This window comes from Caretta caretta, chromosome 4, assembly GCF_965140235.1.
Source record: "Caretta caretta isolate rCarCar2 chromosome 4, rCarCar1.hap1, whole genome shotgun sequence".
Lineage (NCBI taxonomy): Eukaryota > Metazoa > Chordata > Testudines > Cheloniidae > Caretta > Caretta caretta.
Window position 1 is genome coordinate 125,321,010 of NC_134209.1, and position 26,342 is coordinate 125,347,351.

The following is a 26,342-nucleotide window of genomic DNA, read 5'->3' on the forward strand; positions in this document are numbered from 1 at the left end:
CTAACATCATCTTTTAAAATCTAGACAAAGCCCAGTGTTTAGAAGAGGCATTGTACAGGATGTAACTCTTTTGTAAGTCTGGTTCTTTAAAAGCTATTGTGAAGTTTTTGTAATATAATGGACTCAATAATGCCTCCCCCTGCACTCATGTCCTAGACAGGTGAGAAGGTGTAAGGAACCTCTTCCTTGCCTATGCAGGAGGTCATCCATCTAGGGATACTTAAATTCAAGGGATGGGGCAGATAGAGCTTGCAGCATGTGTTAGCCTCAGCAGACAGGTATTTCTGATTGGGGCTATATTCTGCAAGGTGCTGAGTCCTCTCTCTAACCTATTTATACACCTATCCCTCAGTGCCTCCTATATATTTTGTTCATCCTTCACAGGCTAGAGCAGGTTTTAGCTAGTGTGTATAATTTGGAGGCCATTTTAAAAAGTAAGCTGCTACACATTTTGGTACACAAACCATGATACCATGTGTCCCCCATGGAAACTGTGAAGATGACCTTATTCCTCCTGCTTCCTTTTTAACCTTTCATGAAATCTTCTTTTTTCTGGAAACGGCAGTTTGAAGTGACTTGTGAGGATAAAAGTTTATGCTTCCTGAGTTTTGATGTATCAGCCCATGCTGTCAGGTGAATGTCAGAACAAGACATTGAATGCATTCCATTGAATCCCTGTCAGCATGTCGCATGACCTGAAATGTGACATGGAAGGATGAGCTATGCTGCCTTACTCCAGGACACACAGTGCCTCAAAAAAATGAAATATGGAAATTTTCCCTCTTGTATGTAGATGAAACACACACACACACACACACACACACACACTAACATACAACATATCTGGTCCCATTTAGTGAGATGAACAGTGTACAAAGCCAGGAGAACAAAAACATATTCTTTATGTCTTCCCTAGAAATATTAAGGACTGAATAGCATTATGATACATCAAACAATCTTCTGTACAAAAATTTAAGACATGATTTGAAACACCCATTTAAAAAAAAATCAAGTCATTTCAGATATTACACTGGCCCTGAATCTCAGTGTCTAGTTTCAGAGTAGCAGCTGTGTTAGTCTGTATCCGCAAAAAGAACAGGATTTGTTATGTTTCTCTCCTCTGTGGCTGCATGAATGACACACACAGGGAATATAGGAAACTAGCTGACGGTAATAGGGAACCAGTGAAATGGAGCACAGGTTTTCACCTGCACTCTGTTACTATAATTTTGGGTACTTCTTGTAACATTGGCAGGTTTCAAAAAAAAAAAAAAACAAGTGCAAGTGTGTGTTTTTTTTAAAATGAAGCCTCTTTAACTTTTAGTCCTGAATAACCACTCAGATGAATTTATAATACAAAGAATATCTATGATGCATATCTGACCTAAGTATAAGAACTCTAGCTGTGTGTCATTTCTTCATCTTCTCACATGTAAAAAATGGTGTGTTCTGAAATTTGAAAACGTCAGATTTATTTTATTGCCGTGACCGCTATAGTTCAAAACGATGTCCCTGCATTTGACATGAATATGATCTCTATCACAACAAATGAACACAAGATGAAGTACAATATGAGTTACTGAAAGTCAGGGAGCTTGCATAGTGCAGTTGACCCTCAGCATTTGTACAAGCCATTCTGATATTCAAGGTTGTTCACTGCCAGCTTAGATTAGTAGTTTATTGGGTGGAAGTAGCTGCTGGGGGAAAAGGATGATGAATCACATGACTCAGACTAAATGTAACTTTGATTAATGGGACATTAGAAAACAACAAAAAAGAGAACCAACTGTGCAAAGAGATAACTACCGCCACAAAGAGCAAATTATTGTCTGTGGTGATGTAATTAACTCCAAGCCTCTCCATGGCTTGGATGGCAGATTCCAATGAGGCTTGCTATTGTACCAACAGTAATGACAAGGTTGTGTATTTTCAGTTTAAATACTACCCTGTTAAGCTTCATTTCCACCTCTTGCATGGAAATGATAGAATGTCAAAGTTGAAGATATGGCAATTTGTAATAGTACAACTATAATAATAACCTATTGTGACTCATTCAGCTTACATTCTTTATAAAGAAGACAATTGGAAGAAAAGCTCCAATATGGTGTATTGTGATGTCTGGGGTTCTTCAGATACTTAAATTCAAGTAGAAGACAATGATGATACTTTTTTGTCACTGTAAGAAGTCCAAGCAATTCCCAGAAAGTGTTCTCTTACAGTAGCGGTGATTAAAAGTGCTTTTTGTTCTTTACTCCCTGGACTAGTAACATATGCTGCATGGGCAAGTTGTATTTTTCTTGTTCTTTCTAAGTAAATAATTGCTTTAGCTCTTAGAGTCTAGCTCAGGGGTAGGCAACCTACGGCACGCGTGCCAAAAGTGGCACGTGAGCTGATTTTCAGTGGCACTCACACTGACCGGGTCCTGGCCACCGGGCCAGGGGGGGGCTCTGCATTTTAATTTAATTTAATTTAATTTAATTTTAAATGAAGCTTCTTAAACATTTTAAAAACCTTATTTACTTTACATACAATAATAGTTTAGTTATATATTAAAGACTTATAGAAAGAGACCTTCTGAAAACGTTAAAATATATTACCGGCACGCGAAACCTTAAATTAGATGAATAAATGAAGACTCGGCACACCACTTCTGAAAGGTTGCCAACCTCTGGTCTAGCTTTAGATTATTCACTCAAACATTGTCTCATAAGATATCACTTGGATCTCTTTAACTAAACAAATGCTTTATTCAGACCATTTCCATTAATACTTACAATCCCATCTGCTTTCTTTGGACAACTTAAAGATGAAACTTCATATACACTGAACCACTTTATAAAATGTGGAGTATCTCTGAACAGGAAACCTTGCTTGTTTGAGAGTGAGCCTAGTATATTAGCTTCCTTCACTAATTAGTTGTTCCAAACTTTTCCTGGAAAAATTCATCTTAAGCAAAGGTCTCCCTTTGACTTAGAATCTGTTCCCTATGGGTAAAATTTAATCCGTTGCTCACAGTCTTTTTATTTCTAAATCTTATTATTTAAAAACAAACAAAAACACTGTAAGAACCTGTGATGCATCCAGAAATAATGCACTGAAATTTCTACAAACTTTGCTAAGATGATTTTTGAGTAGCATTAAAGTACAGAATCTCTAAATAGTGATCTCTAAATAATAATTGATTATATTGGCAGAGGAGTCATGGGGCCACATGTGACTACTTTGACCACTGAGACTACTAATTTATAGCTTCTTGGCTTAATCTTACACTGTGAGCTTGTTGGGAAAAATATTGCATTTACTTCACTTGTTTATAAGGTACCTAGCACAATGAGGCCCTGATCCCTGATTTGGGCCTCTAGGCACTGCCTCTCTATATAAGTATATATGAATACTCAATCTAGGTTATTCAGTACAATGAATTTGATGTACTTTTTACATGAATATTATCCTATCCATGAAACTGTGCCCATTTACACAGCCTGATTTTGGCCTTGTATGTTTAATTGTGAAGGAAATGCTTACAAAGGTAACTGTTGAGATTTGCTTATGTTTGCAGCATACTCTTATGGGAAAAAAAAACCATTGCCAGTAAACTGTTTACTTGCATTGGTTCCGCACTTTAGTCTTCTGCATTATTAATAAACAGTGCATAATAAACATGATTTATGAATGACTAGAACAGCAAGTCTACAGCGGGGTGCCCTCATGGGTAGGTGATGTTATGGCATGTGCACATTATGTACAGGATATAGAATTGTCATAGGCATTCTCTTACGCAGAAGAGAAATATTCCCTCTATTGCAGAATTAACATGCTATAGATATTTTATTCATCAATCTTAAAATGAAACAAATGCAGCTGGCACTCCAGTAGATGATGGTAGCTGGAGAGAACCCAGCGAGTGCAGTAAATCATGCTGGGAAAATATTGGGCACTTATTCTGGGTATTAAAACAGTGTCCTGAGCTGTTTGAAAAATGTCCCCCACCGCATACAGTGTGTGGCTAATTCAGAGTAAAATTTTCTCTGTAGAAGCATATGGCAGGGGGATCGTAAATTGACAAAAAGTAGCTGCCCTGCATTTCCCACACATGGGCCACCAGGGACAATATCATTCTGGGCGGGAGGAGGGGATCCCAGTCCAGTTGAAGTCAATGGAATAACTCCCATTGAGTTAAATGAGGCCAGGATTTTACCCCCCATGGTTGGAGGAATGCATGAATATTTGCTTCATGCACTTTAAGAGCACACATTGTCCCAAAGGGGACAGGGAAAAGGTGGATCCTTTGCTCCAGACAGCAGGGGCTGAATGCGCTAAGGAGCACAGGATTTACCATCTTTAAAGGTACTGAAGGGTGCAAATAGATATGTCCTATATGTTGGAGAGCTCTAAAACAGCTGTGTCCAAAGTGAGGTACAAGACGTCCTAACCAACACACCCTATGCTATAAGGCTCTCATCACCATAGAATCTGAGTGCGGGACTGTGACTTAAAGGCACAATCAAGTTTACAATTTGATCCTCATTCAATAAATAAAATCTCTCTCAATGTTGTAGTCCAAAAATAAAATGCTGACTCATAGGCAATTACCTCTTTAACAATCTTTTTAATGCTAAGTACTCACTGATATTGCTCCTAATTCTTTCCCTCCTGGAGTCTCTTCTCGTAGAAAACAATATTTAACTTATTTTCTCCTTCCTAACAGAATAACCTCAATGTCACTGGTTCTCAACCTGGAGTCCAGGACTCCCTGGGGGCCCGTGAGCAGGTTTCAGGGAGTCTGCCAAAATAAACTGGGCTTCAGTCCCAGGTGGTGGGGCTTGGAAATGGAGCGCCACCTCCACCCTGACTCACCTCAGTGGGCTACCCAGCCTGTTTGCGCTGGGGAGAGGAGTACAACCAAAAGTTGCAGCATGTCCCCCCTACCATCAGAAGGGGTTGCCTCACAGCCTTTGGCTCCAGGAGCAGGCAGCAGCTAGCCAAGGAGACACATGAATGCTCTGCCCTGCTACATCAGCACTTCAAGGAGCAGGGCCAAATGGAAGGCAGAAATTGGTAGGGAGGGAGCAAGTGTCTCCCGCCAAAATTCCTGTGAGGGAGTGTTTTACTTACTCATTTAGATATATCGTTGCTGTGTTTTCTTAAGTTGATACTGTGTTCCCTTTTCCCTCTAATAGAATTTTCCTTGTTTCATACACAGAGTCAATGCTTGCCAGAAAAAAGTATTCAGTGCTTATTTTGTAGTGAAAAAGGTGCCAGGGCTCAAGCAATTTTTTTACATTCAAAACTGATGCAGCAAGCCTAGAAGTGCCAGGGCTCGGTCTTTGCCAGCCCGGGCACAAATTAAGCACTGGAAGTGTTGCCTAATATTTAGTGATTCCAGCAATTCTGGGTGGCGAGAGGTCAAGAAGGTGGTGTCTGTTAGTTTTAAGAGGGATCCTTAGCTATTTGAAGCCAGCCCATGTTGCTAGCAATACACCAGGCAGAAGGGTTATCATAGCATCCAAATTCTGCACCTAATACTGTACTAGAATTTTAATTCAGCCTCTCATGCTGCTGGCTGGTTCTGCCTCCCACATTACCTATTTACCATTTGTATTACAGTAACTCCTGGAGGCCCAAACTGAGACAAGTGCCCTGTTATGTATATACATAGTAAGAGACATACAGACCCTGCCATGCAGAACTTGCGTTCTCAATAGACAAGGCAGAAAGCATTGAGGCACAGAGAGAGTAAGCACAAAGTCACATAAGAACTCAGTAGCCAAGCTGGAAACTGCACCCATTTCTCTTGAGGCCCAGCCCAGTGCCTAAATAATGCCATACTTTCCCTCAGCCACTTTCTGGAGTGGTGTCCAGCTTCCGTACTAGTTTCTCTTAAAGTCACAATAATGCTTCACCATTGGGTTTCACCACTAAAGTTTAATCCCCAAGAAATTTCCTTTAAACTGAAGCCATCTGAGGTATGTCTACACAGCCCCTGGCAGCAAGCCTCTCGGGGCTTGGCTACACTTGCGAGTTACAGCACAGTAAAGGAGCCCCGGGAGCACTAGCTCACTACCCATCCACACTGGCAAGGCACGTAGAGCGCTCTGGCTCCGCGGCTTCAGCGTTGATGGTACTCCACCTCGGCGAGTGGAATAACGTTTGCTGCACCCCCACTGGAGCACCGCAGCGCCAGTGTGAACGAGGTGTTGCTTTATTGCGCTCTGATCAGCCTCCGGAAACGTCCCATAATCCCCTTAAATCAAGTGACAGGTTTCAGAGTAACAACCTTGTTAGTCTGTATTCGCAAAAAGAAAAGGAGTACTTGTGGCACCTACAGCTCACTTCACGAAAGCTCATGCTCAAATAAATTGGTTAGTCTCTAAGGTGCCACAAGTACTCCTTTTCTTTTTTAAATCAAGTGGCCACTCTTGTCATTGTTTGGAATCGGCTGTAGGAATGCGGAAATGCCATTTGAAAGCTCCGTTTCTGACAGCCGGCTGCTTATCTGCTCTGAGACAAAGCAACCATTACTGTTGAATGCTGTAAGGAAAGGTGGCGGGAGGGGAGAGGGGTCTGCTGCTGTCTGAACTTACAAGACAGCATGCTGACATGCTCTCAGCCCCCCCAAAACCCACTCTCTCTCCCCCACATACACACAACGCTCTCCCTGTCACACTCCATCCCCCCCATTTGAAAAGCTCATTGCAGCCATTTGCATGCTGGGATAGCTGCCCATAATGCACCGCTCCCAGTGCCCCTGCAAGTGTTACAAATTTGGCCACGCCAGTGCGCTTGAAACTGTCAGTGTGGACAGATTGCAGCGCTTTCCCGACTGTGCTCTACGAAGGCTGGTTTAACTCAAAGCACTCTACATCTGCAACTGTAGCCATCCCCTCAGCCTGAGTTGACAGACTCTTGCTTGCAGGGCTCATGCTACTGTGCTAAAAAGAGACAGTGCTGGTCAGTCTCTGAAGCTCATGCCATCCTGAGGCGCTAGAGCCCGAGCTTCCACTTCAAAGCACTGCCTATGCAGCTAGTTTTAGGATGCTAGTGCAACCCCTACTAGCCTGAGTCTGCTGACTTAGGCTGGGAGGCTCTCTGCTATGGGCTGTGTAGACATACCCTGGGTTGTTCATATAGTAATTTCCCAAAACAGTTTAACATAATTAAAACTGCTTTATAGGAAGAAAACACATTTTATTACAGGCAAAACTTCAGATTTAGCAAACTATATTGTTGCACAGGCAGAAAAATATTTAACCTAATTCTGCTCCCTTTCATTTGAAAGGCACAACCCCTTTGGACTTCAGCTGGGTCCAAAACAAAATGGTAGGTTCCAAAAATAGCATCATCCACTTCTAACAACATATTTTTACCAAACCCCAAACCTCTCAGGACTTTTACAATGTTAGCATTAGGTCCATGCCCAATAATTCACATCTGACACTTAACCTCTCCCCAAATAGGTAACTAGCAAAGGCTAAAGAGACAGGAATAGTACATCTTACCGATACGCCTTCCACAACAGCACATAAGGTTTGTATGTCATTAACTCAGTAGTGAATGATGTTTATCCTTAATATTGTATTTGTAGTTTACTTTCTGGTTAAACTGGAAAATTCATGTAAGGGTACTTGAACTTTCCTTAGGGGTTTAAAGCTGCAAAAGCTGATGATCCTTAGGGACATAGATTGTAGAATGAAAACTTTCCTGAGTAAGAAGCACCCATTGTGTCTAGAATAAGGCAATGGTTAATCCACTTGTTCTTTTTCCAAATGCTAGCTGTCATTTTTCCATCAGATAATGAGTATAGATATAAATAACAGGTGCCTTTACTAATGCCTTTTAGAGAACACTAATACACAGATATTTTCAGCGTTATTCTCTATCCCTTTCCTAACACCCCTTGCACCTTGTTTGCTTTCTTGACTTCCACTGTGCATTTGGCCGACGTTTTCATTGAGCTGTCTACAAAGATGTCTTGGTCTTTTTTCTGTGTTGTTACACTTAATTTAGAACTCAGCAATATGAAAGGATAGTTGAGATTAGTCCTTCCAGTATGCATCAGCTTGCACACACCTACATGTAATTTAATTTGAAGATAAAACTGTCTACTCACTACATGAGTTACACATTTTACAAATGCTGCAATTTGCTTATTTGGTTTCCTCCCCAGTCTGGACTAAAATGACACATTATATATGGAATTCAAAATGATCCAACCCCAGTGCCTTCAGAATCCATTGTGGGACAAATACTAAGCCACCTAAATGAACAATCTCAACCTCATTTCTCTTGTCCTGGCTTTAGAAATCACAAAGCTGACATTCCTTAATATACACTTTAGTGTTCCCATTTAAAACTGATTGTTATCTTTGAACCAAGGTTCCAGTCTTCCTATTCGCTAAGGGTGAAAACCCCTCTTTTGTAGAGAGGCACAAGGCCTATGCCTCATTTTAGTCCTACTTAAGCCTTAGTTTGGATGCATCTTCATGAGTTAAAAAAGCTAGCTATCTCACTGTAAAATCCTAGTGAAGGCCAGGCAAGTGATAGTTTTACTTCTGGTGTAGCTGGTAGAGGAAAACCCTAGAGGTGCGCCTAGGTCTACTCTGACCAGCTACACCCTAGACCCATCCTTAGGGTTTACTTTGACTGGTTACACCCTAGACTACTCTGAGGGTTTATGGCTTTGTGTTCACTGTTAAAAATAAAAAAGGTGTTTTACATCGAGATAACAACCTTGAGATGACTCTGAATGTTAAATGCTAGTGAAGACAAGGTAGCAGGTAGCTTTTTACCTTGCTCTAGCTAGTAGAGGTGAATCCTATATCCCTCCACCTGGGATTGATCTACACTAGCTACACAGAAACATTTTGGGGTTGAGAAATCAGCATTTTCCAACAAACCCCTACTGTGTGCTTAACCCCCAGGCTGTTCTTGGGTCAGGGGAGGGAGTATCTCTCTTATTTTTCATAAAAATGTCAAAAGGTCCCAATGTGGAATGGGAAACTGAAAAATATATTTTTTTCCCCAGGATAGGAAAACAAAACCAAACAGACACCTTTTTTACTAGTGAAGACATAGCCTTTGATGCACAGATCTTCTGTTGGCCTTCTGCACAGGGTTGAATTTCAGCCAGCTTTCCTTTCCCTATAAATTTGCAAAAGAGGCTCTCAAAAGTGGGATGGAGAATGGGTAAAAGGCTCAGACTGAGTAAGTACTTCTCTTACCAGCAGTATTTAACAACATTATTAACAGAACATTTAGCCCATCTTTAATTAGCTAGTCTTCTGAACAACCAGCTAAGCATCAATTAAGCTTGTGCAGCAAACAGCTACAAGCTTGTAGCCAAGACAAATGTTTCGATACTGGAAGTAAACATACCAAAAATAGCTTCAGCAATCAGTGGGAAAAACAAGTTGCTGTTTAAGTCCAAGAAAAATAAAAGAGACTAATGGAAGGAAATGAGGGAGTAATTTGTCAAAAATGTTAGGAAAAGTAGTGGATTGTCCTTCTTCAGTCTGATGCTGTTTTCATTCATTTCTGTTGAAATGCTGCAGGGATAGACTGAGTTGGCGTCAAGACATTTCAGTTGGCACCTTCACCTCTTCAAATATACAAGTACATTCTTATGAGTCATGTGCTGTATGCACTTTTGTGCTTGTGGTGACTTAAACATGTTAAGATTGGCTTGCATTAAAGAAAACAGGAAATCAGCTTCTGTTGGGCATGGTTTAATCTAACTGCAACTTCCTAAAATAAATGGTTGTAAATCACATATGGACTAAAACTCTGGAATCTGTTATGTGACGTTAATTCTATTTATCAAATGGATCTTTTCTTAACAGACTATTCTCCTTTCCTCTACTGCCGTCCTAATGAGAATAAATTACATTTGTATTGTATTTTATTTTTACATTCAGTAAATGTTACCGTAGACTGGCTTTTTCTGTAGAAAACAATGTAAGGAAAGAACTTTAATTGTCTGCTTCACTTCTGAAGCCAACATTAAGGTTCATATATCAAAATTTGAGTGCAGCCGACAATTCAAATATTCCAGGTAGGCACAGTTATTTTGATGTTATATCATTCAAGCAATTAAAAGTACACCTTGAAAAATACACACTTCTCCTCTCACACAAGTACTATCTTTCTGATCCATTGTCTCTGTGGAAATAAACATCAGAAAGTAACAGCATTGCAATAGACTGTAGGTTTATTCTGTTATTTGTAATGGCCCAAAACCTCAGCTACATCCACTTGTATTTAGGGGCAGCTCAGGAGAGAGATGGGGAGCAAAGTCACCATTATGGTCCTCCAGTCCTGGAGGTATCCTGCCCCCAGACCAGTCCTTGGTGTAAATTAGAGCAGTTAAGGGCTGCTGTAACTTACCCCAGCTGCCAGTGGTCCCCAGGAACCTTTCCAGCAGTTGTGAATTGCTAGGACATAGGCATGGCCTGACCACACCTTCTAAGAGCAGGGGGAGAAGTTGGTTGCTATGTCTGCTGTAGGCTACCTGATTGATGATTCTCCTGTGCAGGTGGAATTATCAAGGGGCTACTTAAACTAATTTACGGTTGTTTTGCGACCGTGGAGCAGAGGTAAAGATCTCAAAGAGCAGCTCAAAGCAGATATAATGGACTGGAGTCAGGCCCTTTATATGGAGTCAGCTCTATTTTCCATTTCTTTGTATGCTAATGAAACATAAAGTACAGTTTGTAAATATACAGAATATTGTTACATTAATAAACAGAAATATAGTAATAATTGAACACTTGAATACCTACAGCAAAATGCAAATGACTTACATTTGCTGAAGTGACAGGAATTATACGGAAGAATAATCTTGCATTGGCAGAGAGATAGACACTGCAAGATGTAACCCCATCTGGGTGCTAGGTCGGGGGCAAGAGCATGCTGAGTAGCAAGAATACCTACACTTCTTACAAGGTGTATCCTGCATGCTGGGAAATGCTGCTCCATTGTACTCTGGAGTATGTAGAAAAAGTAGGGTTGTCTCCTGGCTGTGTATGTTATGCCTGAGAATGGGAATGGTGGCCTGAGCACCCCCAAGAATCTGACTGAGGTCAGTGGGTGTGTTTCCATTGACTTAAATGGCTGTTGGGTGGATCACAAACTTAATGCACTCACACCAGGCCAGATAAAATTTGCCCCTGTACATGGGACAAAGTTACTCGTGCTGTGGAAATCACAACACTGAATCTCCTGACATTTGTGAGTAAAATTTCTATATGTTGAATTAAAAGAGTCTCTTTCATTTAATTTTCTTTCAAAGAACAAAAAATAGTGGGATTGATTACTCAGGTAACATTTTCCTTTTACCACTCTGTTGACTTCATTCATTTCAACAGAATCACTTTGGCATGAGACTGGAAGAGCACAGTAGAGAAACCCAGTGAGGAATCATATAGTGAAATAAAGTGACTACTTATTTTTATTGCAGTATGAATTGTGTTGTTTGTTTGAGGTCCCCATGCTGAGAGATATGCATCCACGAACCTCCATATAGCTAGGGCTCTACATCTCATTACATTGTTAAAGTTTAGTAGAAAATCACATGCTGCAGAGATACAGCATGGTGTTTTCAGCCATTCTTAACTTTAGTCTCGAGTAGATACAGCTACTGTGAACATGCCTATTTTAAATAAAACCTTGTTTACTCTAAAAGATAGATTAAAAAAGCTTCTGGTGTTTGTGTACACTTTCCAATAGCAAAAATATTCACCTAACTGAATACAGCATGTTCACTGAGCTTAATTCAAATGTGTCTTTTCTGTTTGAATCACCACACCCCTCCCTCCAGACACATAAACGGTTAGAGGATGATTTTATCTGTGTAATTGCCTATTACTAAAATACATATTTTTTCTTCTCCAGTTTCTTTTTTAAAAAGTGGATCATAAATCAGGTTAGAAATAGCTAGACTTGAATACCAAGTACATTCACAAGAAATTTGGGCAGGTTTGCAGATGGTCTGCAAAGACAATCCCCCATAAATAAATGTTGCATTCAATGAATAATGTTTGGCCAGCTCTACTTTAAAGTATTTTCAAAGTTAGTCATGCAATTTTCTTTGACCTTTTAAGACCACCTCTGGCAGGCAGTGGAAATTTTGCTGATCCTTGGCAGGTTACTTAAGAAGGGTTTCACTGTGTATACATAAACAGTAAAAATCATGGACGTAGAGACACTAGATTTATTTCTTATCACCATCTATAACCCACTGGCCCTCTTTTGTCCTATAGCTGTAGAATTAATGGCCCACTTCTCCTTGAATGGTCTCTTACAACATGTTAATTTCTTATTCTAAACAATATTTTCCACCTTGTATTTAGCTGTGACATGTTGAGTGCCTTTCCCAGACCTGGAGGAGAGCTCTGCGTAAGCTTCAAAGCTTGTCTCTTTCACATACATAAGTTGGTCCTATAAAAGATATTATATCACGCACCTTGTCTCTTATACAGACCTAGTCATGTGGGCCCAGATCCACCAAGGGACTTAGTTGCTATTGAAATCAGTGGGAGTTAGGTGCCTAAACGCTTTTTGAGGATTTGGGCTGTGATGCCATTCTTTAGTACTCTATACTTCTGAATGATGTGACTACCTGCGATAGCTAATGCAACTGATGGCTCATATCTCAGACTCAGACATTTAACCTTTAGTGACTAAGAAGAGAAAGGAAGAATCAGAAGTAAAAGACAGACATTTAAGAATCTTGGAGTTACTAATTGTTGAGTTATTATTTAACTGTACCATTCAGTGGTTCCCTTTGCTGACATGGTTTTCACCAGAAGAATGTTCAGCCAACATAAGAAATTGGCCAGATCCTTCACTGTGTAAATCAGAATGGCCAATGAAGTGTATAAAGCTACATTGATTTACATCAGCTTAGATTCTGGACCAATGTTTTATTTTTGACATTTGAAAAATAGTGGAATGCAATCATAACATTGTTGAAGTAACATTGCATAAGCATTGTACGGAATCTGTAGATACAAAATATTTTATTATTTTGGGTTTTTTAATCTTAAAGGTCAATAGGCACATGCCATTGCTTAACTACAGCATCTTCAGGAAAAAAAATCAAGTTCCCCAAACAAATTTATTGCAGGTGATTCATTGTATGCTTGCAACAGCACAGGAGTGCTTTAATTCTGAATGCAATCAATAGAGCGCTGTTTCCATAACAATGCACAACTAAAATACCTGAGATACATAGAGAGTTATGCTCATGGTTACTGATGTTTCCAGTCAATAGTGTCTGACAAATAACTGTGCTTTAAATCAACAAACCCAAATTTATTGTTCTTTTTATTTAGAATAAGTAACTATTTGTTTTAAAAAATATGTAAAACCAAACCAATTACAATAGTGTTTATTTCTTACAGAGAAAATAACAACCAGAGTCAAAGAGTAGCCTGTTCTAGTGACCAAAGTTGTGCACAGTAATGGTCTGGAGACAGCTGTCTATTTTAAGTTTCTTGCACTCTTCCTTCCTGGTTTTCCTGAAGTTCACAGCACTTTTCTGTAAGCAACAAAGGTCAGATGAAAAGTAAACAGTAAGTAGATTTTATAATGTGTTAGCTGGAAAACAATTTACACTGAGCGAGGTAACATGAGTATTTTATTCTACCTTCTTTCTGAAGTGCAAGCTGTTGTTTTTTATACAAAGCTTATAAAGGAAAATGTGTATGTAGCAGCTAGCTCCTGAACACCCAAATGAAAATGTAGGGCTAAATCGTGCCATGTAGTCACTGCTATGAAAAAGTGTGAAGTGGAAGGGATTTCAAAGAGGAGTTATGCCTTCCCACCCTGCTCCCAAAATGTTGTAGACCCAATTCCATCCAATCCCATGGGCCTCTAGTCACTACAAGCTACTTCCTTTCCATCAGACATCCTTCAAAAGAAGGCAGTTCCTTCCTCACTTCACACACCAAATGGAATTAGTTTGGCACCCTCATACATAAGATGGGGGCATCATTCCAAGTCAATCCAGTTCCCTACTGCTAAGGTTGAGGAGCTGGGTTCAGCCCAGTAAGGGGGTTGAGAAGTTCTGTCATTATGTTACATTAACAGAATGACAGGTTTCAGAGTAACAGCCATGTTAGTCTGTTTTCGCAAAAAGAAAAGGAGTACTTGTGGCACCTTAGAGACTAACCAATTTATTTGAGCATAAGCTTTCGTGAGCTACAGCTCGCTCACGAAAGCTTATGCTCAAATAAATTGGTTAGTCTCTAAGGTGCCACAAGTACTCCTTTTCTTTTTATTAACACAATGAAGTCTCACTGCCACGTGAAAAGCGAAAGCCATCCTAAAATGCATCAGATCTAGCAAACATCAACCCCAGCCAGTTTTCCATGTTTTTTCCACCCCTACAAAGGCTGATTCCTCCTCTCTAGGTCTCACGCCCCCTCTCCCCCACTCCGCAATATGTGAGTACACATCGTATACTTCAAACACAAAGTTACCCCTGCAAATCCTCAGAGAGGCAGGGCTTCAGGCCGAGCCGCAGCCTGTGGCTTTGAGAACTGGCGGTGAGCAGGGGTCCGGGCAGCCAGCGTTGTCCGTAGTTGGAGGAAGACGCCTAGTAGAGGGCGGCGACCGGGGTCAGGTGTGGCCTTAGGTACCGTCTTCACTGAGGATCTGGAAAAGGGAGTAATGGCACTTTACTAAGATATGCAGATGAGGCTGCACTCGGAGGAGTTGCGACCGAGGACAGAGAACAGAGCCCTGGGGGTTTTTTGCCTTCCTCTGTAGCATGAGGCACGGGTCACTTGCTGGAGGATTCTCTGCTCCTTGAAGTCTTTAAACCACAAGTTGAGGACTTCAATATCTCAGGCATAGGTGAGAGGTTTTTCGCAGGAGTGGGTGGGTGAGATTCTGTGGCCTGCATTGTGCAGGAGGTCAGACTAGATGATCATAATGGTCCCTTCTGACCTTAGTATCTATGAATCTATGAATCTATGAAGTTATCCTCAATTCACCTCAACCCCTTTGCGAATGTGGTTGGAAAGCAGAATCTGGACAAGTAAGGGTATAGTCCCATGGGCCTTTCACCCCACAGGGAAAGGCACTGGGGTGGGGATGGGGAGGAAAGTGGCAATTTTAGTAACAGATACACTAGGGAAAATAATATTTCCATTGCTCTTTTGAAACATCCTATAGAATGTAATAATAGAGGATATAATTTTCTATTATAGTCTACCTATATACTTTCAGAATAGTTTCAGTAGAATCCTGTAATGTTTTTATATATCCCTGTTTTAACTTATATGCCATTCCATAGGAATATTTGTTTATTAACTCCTGCAAAAACATTTGGGAATATGGACATAACTGCCATTTGCATTATATGACTTATTTTCTGATTCTACCTTCATCACCCCTTAAGGAACAAACTGAGCTCCACAAAAGTAACCCAACCATCAATCCTCAGGCTCCTGTGCCACTGAGAAGCTTTAAAAAATGAAATGTCAAGAGAGATGAGAAGCTGAGGGAACGGTTCTTCAGCCATTTTTAATCCAATGGCAGACTTTGCATCATCATGTAGCGAAAAGAGTGAGGGATGACTGAAGTTTCATTTTCCATATATCATATATCATTCCCCTTTACAGGTAGAAGAGAAGATCTGTCTCACTGATGAATGAGCAAGATAGTGCCTAAAACCTGTACCATATTCCTCTGTTCAATTGATCTTCTGTTATTGGATTGACACATTTTAACGGACAACAAAATGGGGGGAGGGGAAAGGGTTGGGCATGGGAAAAAATACAAAAGGCAGGAAAAAGCTACAGCGTGAGTAAATGCCATGTGTGCCTGTACAACAAGATTTCTTTCAGGAAGAAACTAATTGGAATGGGCTTTTGCCATGTAGATCGTTCCACACTGATTGAAATAAAGGGCACTAATATACAATATTTGTCAATCTACTTAATTTAATATTTGTATTACAGTAGCATCTAGAAGCCCCAACTTACCTCCGGGCCCTATCATGTATAGGCACTATACATACACATAGTCCTTTAAGAGTTTACAAACTAGAGAGACAAGACAAAGCATGGGAGAAAGGAAGCATTTTAAAGATGGGGACTGAGGCAGAGAGATTTAGTGACTTGCCTGGGATACACAGGAGGTCTGTAGCAAAGCTAGGAATTGATTTCAGATCACCTGAGTCCTTAACCACGAGGCCATCCTCCTCTCATAAAAACAGTATAAACTGATGTGATTTACCTATAAAACAGCACTGTATAGTTCACTGCCTGCAAAAATCAGGGGAGCTTTGACCCTTAAAGAAAATACTGCATTATTATACAATAATGGCCCTAGACACTGTGTGGACTAGAGCCACAAAGGGAACTTAGGCTCAGTGTTGCCACACCTAACTTTGAGGTGCCTTGCTGCCTAGTGGAATCATGGGGAGAGTTAGGTGTCTAATGATGGGAGCCACAAAAGCCAGCATGCTGAGTGTGGAGCCAGTTACACTAGCCAACAGGAAATGCTGAGGAGAGGGATGTGGCCTAAGCCCCACCCCTCAAAGGGACTTAGACACCTAAATCTTGTTTGGAGGGAAGTGCCTATCTCTGCTTGGGATTCACAGCCGTGTATCCTCTCCTGGGGAAAAAAAGGCAGCAGCAATATGGTGCTCTCCCCCTTATAATTTTTAGCCCAGTGGTGAGAGCACTGACCCAGGAAAGCAAGTTTCAAATCCCCCCTTTGCCCGAGGTGGAGAAGAGATTTGAATTTACATGTCCTATTTCTTAGGCAAGTGCCCTACCCTCTGGGCTACAGACCACTCTGCAGTGAGGGGCTCTCCTGTTGAAGTGGTTGCACAGTGTATACATAATTAAATATTCATTGGTGCAGAGAAGGAGTGAGAATGACTCTATAGCCAATGGTGAAGGCACTCATCTGGGATGTAGGAGATTAGAGTCTTTGTGTCCATGACTATTTAACTATTTATACAAAGTGGAACGGCACCATTTAGGTGGCTCTATCCAGGATCACTGGCAGATTTTTAGGTGCCTAAAGGACTTTATCAGCACAAATGTAGGTGCCTAAAGTGGCAATTAGGCACCTAAATCCCTTTGTGAGAGTAGCCCCGTAATATTACTATTTTAAGATGTTGTATTGTGGGTCATTACTTTAAAGGGCTGCAAGCTTTAAGAGGATGAGACAGAAAGGTAAATTGTAAGGTAAGATGACATCTGCCTATTGAAAAATTGGCTGCCATTTCTTTGGGTCTTGGAGAGAAAAATGTTCCATTCCTTTCCACATTATGGGAATCTTTGTATTTTTGCTGCCAGGAAGGATGGGAGAACTCAAGGAGCATCAGAGAGTGCTGTCATGGTATTGTTAAACACATAAAAATCTTGGGAATTTATAATATTCTTCCTCAAGGATTTGTCAGATAGGGATGGCTCAGTAGTGTTTATATGTATAGTGGAGAAGAACAATGCCTTCTACTGCAAAAACACTGAGTGAAATTCTATGGCCTCTGTTAAGCAGAAGATCAGACCAGATGATAGTGATTTCGTCTGGCCTTTTAGCGTATGCATCTTTTTTTACTGCCGATAGTAAAATATAGCCTTAAGCTCTTCAAGTCAAAATATTCAAACATTCAAAATGAGCTAGTGCACATCAAGATATGAAGATGTTCTAAATGTACAATGACAATAAGTCAAAATTAACCATGATTTCAATAACATTCCGTAGAGTGAGTAAAAAGAGAATGGTGCTATTGAATTTCTAAAGTAATACTATAATTTTGGCTAATGTTTTCACTGCAATATGTCATTTTCTGAGCAAACACAAGTCATCAGAGAAACATGAAATTCTTTGTGTAAAACAATATTTTCTAACACAGAATAAAACACAGACAACTGTTTAATTATATTCAGGTCAGGTACCGTAAACAGATGTTACAAATAGGAATAATATCAAAATGTATCATGATATCCCATAGTTGTAATTATCATCTAAATAAGCAAAGAAAAGCAATAAAGCCCTTAGAGACAGACAGCTCTATGTAAAAGCAGTTTCAGAACCTGTAATGCAACAAAGATGACAAGCACACCATACTTAAATAGGTTGAGTCCAACAGGTTTGTACCAGAGATATATAGTTGAAATAAACAATCAAGAATCACAAATATAGTCAAGAAGGCATAACACTAATGTAGAGCTCAGTATAATAAATTCTCAGTTATGGTACATTTTAAGTAGTTGAATGGGTCTAAAAAAGAACAAAGAAGCATAGTAATATAGGACAAAAACCTGTCATCAGTGATTCTTGTGGAACCACAGTGCAAAGGAGGCACAGGGTGGCTATGGGCCAACTAACTCAGCTGGTTAGCGCGTGATGCTAATAACACCAAGGTCATGGGTTCAAACCCCATGCTGGCCACTCTGTGTCCTGGATGGAGAGGGTGGTTTCTGCTCTTTTGGCTTGCTGCTAGGGGTCAGAGAGGCCAAAAGGAGATGGGCTGAGTGGCTTGCAGGGAGCAGGCAAGAACCCTGGTGGGGGAAGAGGTCAGATAGTGCAGGCGCTGGGCAGGAGGAGGCTGGCAGGACCAAGCTTCGGCCACCTCCTTTCCTCCCCATTCTGGGCTCCTTGCTCAACCTTCTGGCTGAAAGAGATGGGCCCGGGGAGGGGAGGAAAAGGGTGAGCCTGGCCAGCTGCCTTCCCAGCTCCCATGGAGACGAGGGTTGAGCTGGCTGCCCAGGAAGCAAAATCGCCGGGCTGCTCGCTCACCCCCATTGTCCCCAGTGGGTTGGCCCGATGGCCCGTAAGCCCACACTGGAGCCCAGAGCTCAGACAGGAAGGAGCAGGAGGAGCACTCTGCCCAGGGGCACCACCATTCTAAGTCGGCTTGAGTTGCTTTCTCTCATACCCCTTTTCTCCCAAATTCTGCTGGCCTCACAGTAGCCATCCCTGGGACGCAGGGAAGACACAGGCATGGGACTCTACCTAGGGAAAGCCAAATGCGCATACCAAGAGTTTATCACAGGCAACTGAGGCACTGTAGGAACCCCATTCAGATGCACTGATATGCTAAACTTTACTTCCAAGGCCCCACATGTGCAAAAAGCCAACTTTCTTGTGAAAAATACTCCTCTTTCGGCTAACCTTCCAAACTTTCAAGTGGCTCTAAATGGGAAAACACACACCCAGAAACACCCAAACAGTTCTAATGCTCTCCATCTAAAAAGAAAAGGAAAAGATTTCTAAATGGCCACCCTGCCAGAATTGTACAGCTCCGCAAATGAAACCAGTGGGAGGGACATTACACAGAAAGGGGGAATGGAAAGCTGCCCAAACTGAGACGATGTGGAAAGCTACAGCCCCGTCACCACTCCTACTATTCACACTTCTTGCAACAGCTGATGAACTTCCAGGTGCTTTTACATATGAGCCTCACCAGGGGAACACCTTGAGAAGCCTCCTGTGGGTTGCCTAGTTCAGCTGGTCAGAGCGTGGCACTAATGAAGCCAAGATGGGGCAAAGGTGGCCGTGGGCCTGGGGAGGATGGCTTTTGATTTTCGGCCTGACTGCTACAGACAGCAAGGCCCAAAGTTGGCAGGCTTGCCCACCCACCATGCTCATCAGGAGCCAACCATTTGGAGAATGTGGGCAGTGACCCCACTACCTCTCGCATGCAAAGCGAGCACTGTATGGCTTGAGCTAATTCCCCGCAGCTGGCCTGACTCTCAGGCAGCAGGCAAAAAAGGCAAGGGCTCTGTGGCCTTCAGCAGAACACAGCCTGAGATGGGGGGCTACCCAGAGCTGGGGAAGGGGCCCGAGTCCCAGCCACGCGCCTCGATGCAACCACCAACGCTCCCTCCCTGGAGTGTGTCGGGGCGGGGGAATGAGAGTTATCCCCTGGAACAAGCACCAAACTTAAGACGACAGTGGAGGGATACATCACTTGATGATTGTCTGCTCTGGCATTGCCTCTGAAGCACCTGGCATGGGCTACTGTCAAGACATGATACTGGGCTAGATGGACCATTGGTCTCACCCAGGAGGGCTGTTCTTATCTTCACCACTTTCCTCTAACCCAAGCAAAGCAAGGAGCAGGCCCAGCTCGGGAACTCTAGTGGGGCTCACATAGGCTCCCTGGCCCCTGGCACAGCATACAGCAAAAGGACCCTGCCTCCACCAGGCTAGTCACCCACAGACTCACTGTTCCAGACCAGTGCAGCCCTCCCCCACTTTGGCTTTCTCCAAGCTATCTGTGTGCTCTGGTCCATGGCTGCCATGCTGGCTGAGATCAGGAGGGTGTGTGGTTTACATGGTCTCAGCTGAGCTGCTATCACATGCCCCCCCGCCCACCCCCTCATTCCCTTCATTCACCCCCCCTCCCCCCGGGATGTGAGTAATTCTGTATTTGAGTGAAACGCCCTTAGCCAATCAGCTTTGTGTAGATGAGGAGGGCGGAGGAAGGGGATCACGCTCTAGTGACAGCTCAGCAAGGAAGGGGCAGGTCTCCCACTACAGCAGAGCAGGCTGCAGAATATGTGTATCCATCTCACTTCTTCTCCCACCGCTCTAAGTCAGCTTGAGTTGTTTTCTCTTATATCCCTTTTCTCCCAAATTCTGCTGGCCTCACAGTAGCCATCCCTGGGATGCAGGGAAGACACAGGCATGGGACTCTACCTAGGGAAAGCCAAATGCGCATACCAAGAGTTTATCACAGGCTATTGAGGCACTGTAGAAACCCCATTCAGACGCGTTGACGTAGCTAAATTTTACTTCCAAGGGCCCTACATGTACAGAAAGCCAACTTTCTTGTGAAAAATACTCCTCTTTCGGCTAACCTTCCAAACTTTCAAGTGGCTCCAAATGGGAAAACACACACCCTGAAACACCCAAACAATCCTGATGCTCCCCATCTAAAAAGAAAAGAAAGGAAAAGATTTCTAAATGGCCACCCTGCCAGAATTGTACAGCTCTGCAAATGAACACTCTTCTTAGGGTGACTAGACATTTTTAAAGGGACTGTCGTGTATTTAAGCCCTCCTGCAAGTGTCCCAAATTTTTCTTAAAAATGAGCAAATTGTCCCATATATTTTCTCTCACCCTCATCCGTACTGGTGGGTCCTGCTGCTGGCCGGATCCCTGCTCAACAGCTGTCCGCCCACCAGTGGTTAGTGGGCGTGGGGGGGGGGTACAGTGGCCTACGATGGGGGTGGGTATGCAAGGCTAATGGCGGGGTGAAGATGCAGCGTGCAGAGCCGGCTGCCCTCTCTGCCAGTCCGTCAGCACAGCCCCTGCAGCATGCGGGCTCCTCCCCCCATTCCATTTCCGGCTGGCACTGGCTGCACTGGCCAGTGAGTGCTGGGAGGCGCCAGGTGGCGGCCAGTTATGTGTCGCCTCAGCTGCTCACCCATCGGCCCTTTACATGCTCCCCCTCTCGCTGTCCTCTCCCTGCTTTGCCCCTTCACCCCTCCCAGCCCTGCTGCTCCTCCATATGCCCCCCCCCCCAACTTTGTGCGTCCCACTCCCAGTGCTCTGCAGAGATCCAGCCCCTGGTCGGAGCACTCAGCTCACCAACAGCTTGGCCAGCAGGCTCTTTCCTTCCCCCACTGCCTCTGGCTGGGCCAGCACCATGGGAAAGCTGAAGACCCTCCGGCCCAGGGCACTGGCCAGGAGGAACCAAGCCCTGCGTATGCCAAAGCCCTGCACAGCATTGGCACGGGGAAGCCTCTCCACCCCTCAGCTAAGCTCTGGAGTGGCATGGGGGGAAGTGATTTCCAGCCTGTCCGTGCCCCGAACCTGCAGGCTCCACATCAGCCCCAGGGCAGGGGCTTAGCACCCTCTTTACCTGTTCCTCTCCCACCCCGCTCCCCACCCTGGGTCCTACCCCCAGGGAGTGAGGGGCTTCTCCATCCCCTGGGCACCTTCCTCTTCTGAGCCACCTCTCTGGCTGTGTTCACTGAAGCCCCTGCAATCAGGTTCCTTGAGTCCTGGTGTTCAATGCAGCCTTAGGGTTTAACCCCTTCCTGCCCGTGCTGTAGCCGAGGGACAGGAGGCAGCTGGGTTATGTTAGTGGCCAGCAGCAGCCTGGAGGTGTTAGCTGCCTTTCAACTCTTTGCTGGCAGGAAGAGACAGGCTGCTTCCAGCCATGGGGGAGGCTGGGGAGAGATGAGCTCTGCAAAGACACGGGGCCAGGTCACCTGTTCCTCCTCCTCCTCTCCTGCAGCTAGAAGCAGCTCCCATCCCTTCCCTTCTGCACAGTGCCAAAAGGTTGCTGCTGGCCACATTCTGGTGTGACCCCTGGCAGAAATCTGAGGGGGGGGCATGTGACCCTGCATGCCCCCCAACAAGTTGCTTTGGGAAGACATAGCACCAGGTATGGGTCCGTCCCGGGGGCCCAGCCAGGCATGGAGGGCAGAGAGCGCCAGGCAGGGAAGGTTGGGTTGGTCAGTCACCCTCTCTGTGTGAGAGAGGTGTACAGAAGTGTGTTGTGCATCTTAAAGACAAGAATATAAATAAAAAGAATGCAGTTACACAATATTTCTTTTTAGCGGGGCTCAGTCAACTTGATGTTAACTTGAATGTTTGTACTGCATAGTTCTGACTGATTGTCGTTGAACTCTCTTGAATACGAGTAATTTTACCAGGTGTCCTGTATTCAGCATAGAGAAATATGATCACCCTAACTCTTCTACTTAGGAATAAAGTTCCAAGGAAAATGGGCATACTTTACTTCTTAAATTCCCATCTGCTTTTGTTGGCTGGTATTTCTGATTCAATTTCCCTCAATTTCCCTTTGCTTTCATCCTCCCCTCCAGCACAGGGGCCAATTAATAGGATGTTGTTTACACAGCTTTGTAGCTAAAGGTATTGAGCCAGATTCTTTTAAAACAGTGCATCACTATTTCCCTGTAGAAAGCTAATAATTTACAGGAGTGGATGGGTGAGATTCTGTGGCCTGCATTGTGCAGGAGGTCAGACTAGACCGATTGTAATGGTCCCTTCTGACATTAAAGTCTATGAGTCTATGAATCTATTTGTGTCCCCTATTTTCTATTGCTTGACTTCTTTCAGACTGCCTCCATTGCTGGCTTCTTTCTGTAGAACCCACTGTCAACCTGGTTCATGGACAGACCTTTTGTGAGCTGTGGAAAGTGTCTGGGTTCTCCACTCAGTGTTCCCTTCATTGCCCCTTTGAACCCATTCCATACGCTTTTCATTTGAGCTCCATATATAGTTGACCTCTCTGTTTTTGCGGCCCCACCATTTACATGAAAGGAAGGTCACTGTTGGCTTTGTGGTGGAACCTCTTAGAATCATAGAATATCAGGGTTGGAAAGGACCTCAGGAGGTCATCTAGTCCAACCCCCTGCTCAAAGCTGGACCAATCCCCAACTAAATCATCCCAGCCAGGGCTTTGTCAAGCCTGACCTTAAAAACCTCAAAGGAAGGAGATTCCACCACCTCCCTAGGTAATGCATTCCAGTGCTTCACCACCCTCCTAGTGAAAAAGTTTTTTCCTAATATCCAACCTAAACCTCCCCCACTGCAACTTGAGACCATTACTCCTTGTTCCATCATCTGCTGCCACTGAGAACAGTCTAGATCCATCCTCTTTGGAACCACCTTTCAGGTAGTTGAAAGCAGCTATCAAATCTCCCCCTCATTCTTCTCTTCTGCAGACTAAACAACCCCAGTTCCCTCAGCCTCTCCTCATAAGTCATGTGTTCCAGTCCCCTAATCATTTTTGTTGCCCTCCACTGGATGTTTTCCAATTTTTCCACATCTTTCTTGTAGTGTGGTGCCCAAAACTGGACACAGTGCTCCAGATGAGGCCCCACCAATGTCGAATAGAGGGGAATGATTATGTCCCTCGATCTGCTGGCAATGACCATACTTATACAGCCCAAAATGCCGTTAGCCTTCTTGGCAACAACGGCACATTGTTGACTCATATCCATCTTCTCGTCCACTATAACCTGTAGGTCCTTTTCTGCAGGACTGCTGCCTAGCTGCTCGGACCCTCATCTGTAGCAATGCATGGGATTATTCCATCTTAAGTGCAGGACTCTGCACTTGTCCTTGTTGAACCTCATCAGATTTTTTTTGGCCCAATCCTCTAATTTGTCTAGGTCCCTCTGTATCCTATCCCTACCCTCTAGCTTATCTACCACTCCTCCCAGTTTAGTGTCATCTGCAAACTTGCTGAGGGTGCAGTCCACGCCATCCTCCAGATCATTTATGAAGATATTGAACAAAATCGGCCCCAGGACTGACCCTTGGGGCACTCCGCTTGATACCAGCTGCCAACTAGACATGGAGCCATTAATCACTACCCATTGAGCCCGATGATCTAGCCAGCTTTCTATCCACCTTATAGTCCATTCATCCAGCCCATACTTCTTTAACTTGCTGGCAAGAATACTGTGGGAGACCGTATCAAAAGCTTTGCTAAAGTCAAGGAATAACACGTCCATTGTTTTCCCCTCATCCACAGAGCCAGTTATCTCGTCATAGAAGGCAATTAGATTAGTCAGGCATGACTTGCCCTTGGTGAATCCATGCTGACTCTTCCTGATCACTTTCCTTTCCTCCAAGTGCTTCACAATTGATTCCTTGGGGACCTGCTCCATGATTTTTCCAGGGACTGAGGTGAGGCTGACTGGCCTGTAGTTCCCTGGATCCTCCTCCTTCCCTTTTTTAAAGACGGGCACTACATTAGCCTTTTTCCAGTCCAGGACCTCCCCCGATCTCTATGAGTTTTCAAAGATAATGGCCAATGGCTCTGCAATCACATCCACCAACTCCTTTAGCACTCTCGGATGCAGCGCATCCGCCCCCATGGACTTGTGCTCATCCAGCTTTTCTAAATAGTCCCTAACCACTTCTTTCTTCACAGAGGGCTGGTCACCTCCTCCCCATGCTGTGCTGCCCAGTGCAGTAGTCTGGGAGGTGACCTTGTTCATGAAGACAGAGGCCAAAAAAGCATTGAGTACATTAGCTTTTTCCACATCCTCTGTCACTAGGTTGCCTCCCTCATTCAGTAAGGAGCCCAACTTTCCTTGACTTTCTTGTTGCTAACATACCTGAAGAACCCTTCTTGTTACTCTTAACATCTCTTGCTAGCTGCAACTCCAAGTGTGATTTGGCCTTCCTGATTTCACTCCTGCATGCCTGAGCAATATTTTTATACGCCTCCCTGGTCATTTGTCCAATCTTCCACTTCTTGTAAGCTTCTTTTTTGTGTTTACGATCAGCAAGGATTTCACTGTTAAGCCAAGATTGTCACGTGTCATATTTACTATTCTTTCTACACATCGGGATGGTTTGTTCCCGTAATCTCAAGAAGGATTCTTTAAAATACAGCCAGCTCTCCTGGACTCCTTTCCCTCTCATGTTATTCTCCCAGGGGATCCTGCCTTTCAGTTCCCTGAGGGAGTCAAAGTCTGATTTTCTGAAGTCCAGGGTCCGTATTCTGCTGCTCTCCTTTCTTCCTTGTGTCAGGATCTCATGGTCACTGCCTCCCAGGTTCCCATCCACTTTTGCTTCCCCTACTAATTCTTGCTGGTTTGTGAGCAGCAGGTCCTCTTCAAGGACCTTGCCTCTTTCTGGGTGGTCAAGTAGATTGATTCACTGACAGCTGGCTGATAACTACCCTTTGGGACACAACTAACCATGAAGTAGGCCAAAATTTTTACCTTTTGAGATGCTATTTCCTAGAATTGGTTGGAAAAGGAAAGAACACAAAATCTCTACAAAATTTCATTTCTGTTTTCAGATAAAGTTTAGTTTTAACCTGTTTTCTCTATTTCCCCTGAGCTCTGCTCTTTATTTGGAAAGTTTGGTTTTCCTGGAATATATAAAAGTAAAGTAAAACATAAATTACTCAGCAGTATTATATGCAAGGCAGTCCAAAGACAAGGATTGCATTTGTAGCCTTTCCATCTCTCTGTCTCCCTAAACATTTGCACTGTTCTTATCACTGTAGTATCTAAACACCTAACAGAAATTCCTTGACTATTTCTGCATGCTAATTTCCCCCCCCTACTGTTACTCACACCTTCTTGTCAATTGTTTGAAATGGGCCATCCTGATTATCACTACAAAAGTTTTTTTTCTCCTGCTGATAATAGCCCACCTTAATTGATTAGTCTCGTTAAAGTTGGTATGGCAACCCCCATTTTTTCATGTTCTCTGTATTATATCTCTCTTCCTACTGTGATTTCCACTGCATACATCTGATGAAGTGGGCTTTAGCCCATGAAAGCTTATGCTCAAATAAATTTGTTAGTCTCTAAGGTGCCACAAGTACTCCTCGTTCTTTCTCCATCACTGGCAATTTAAAAATTAAGATT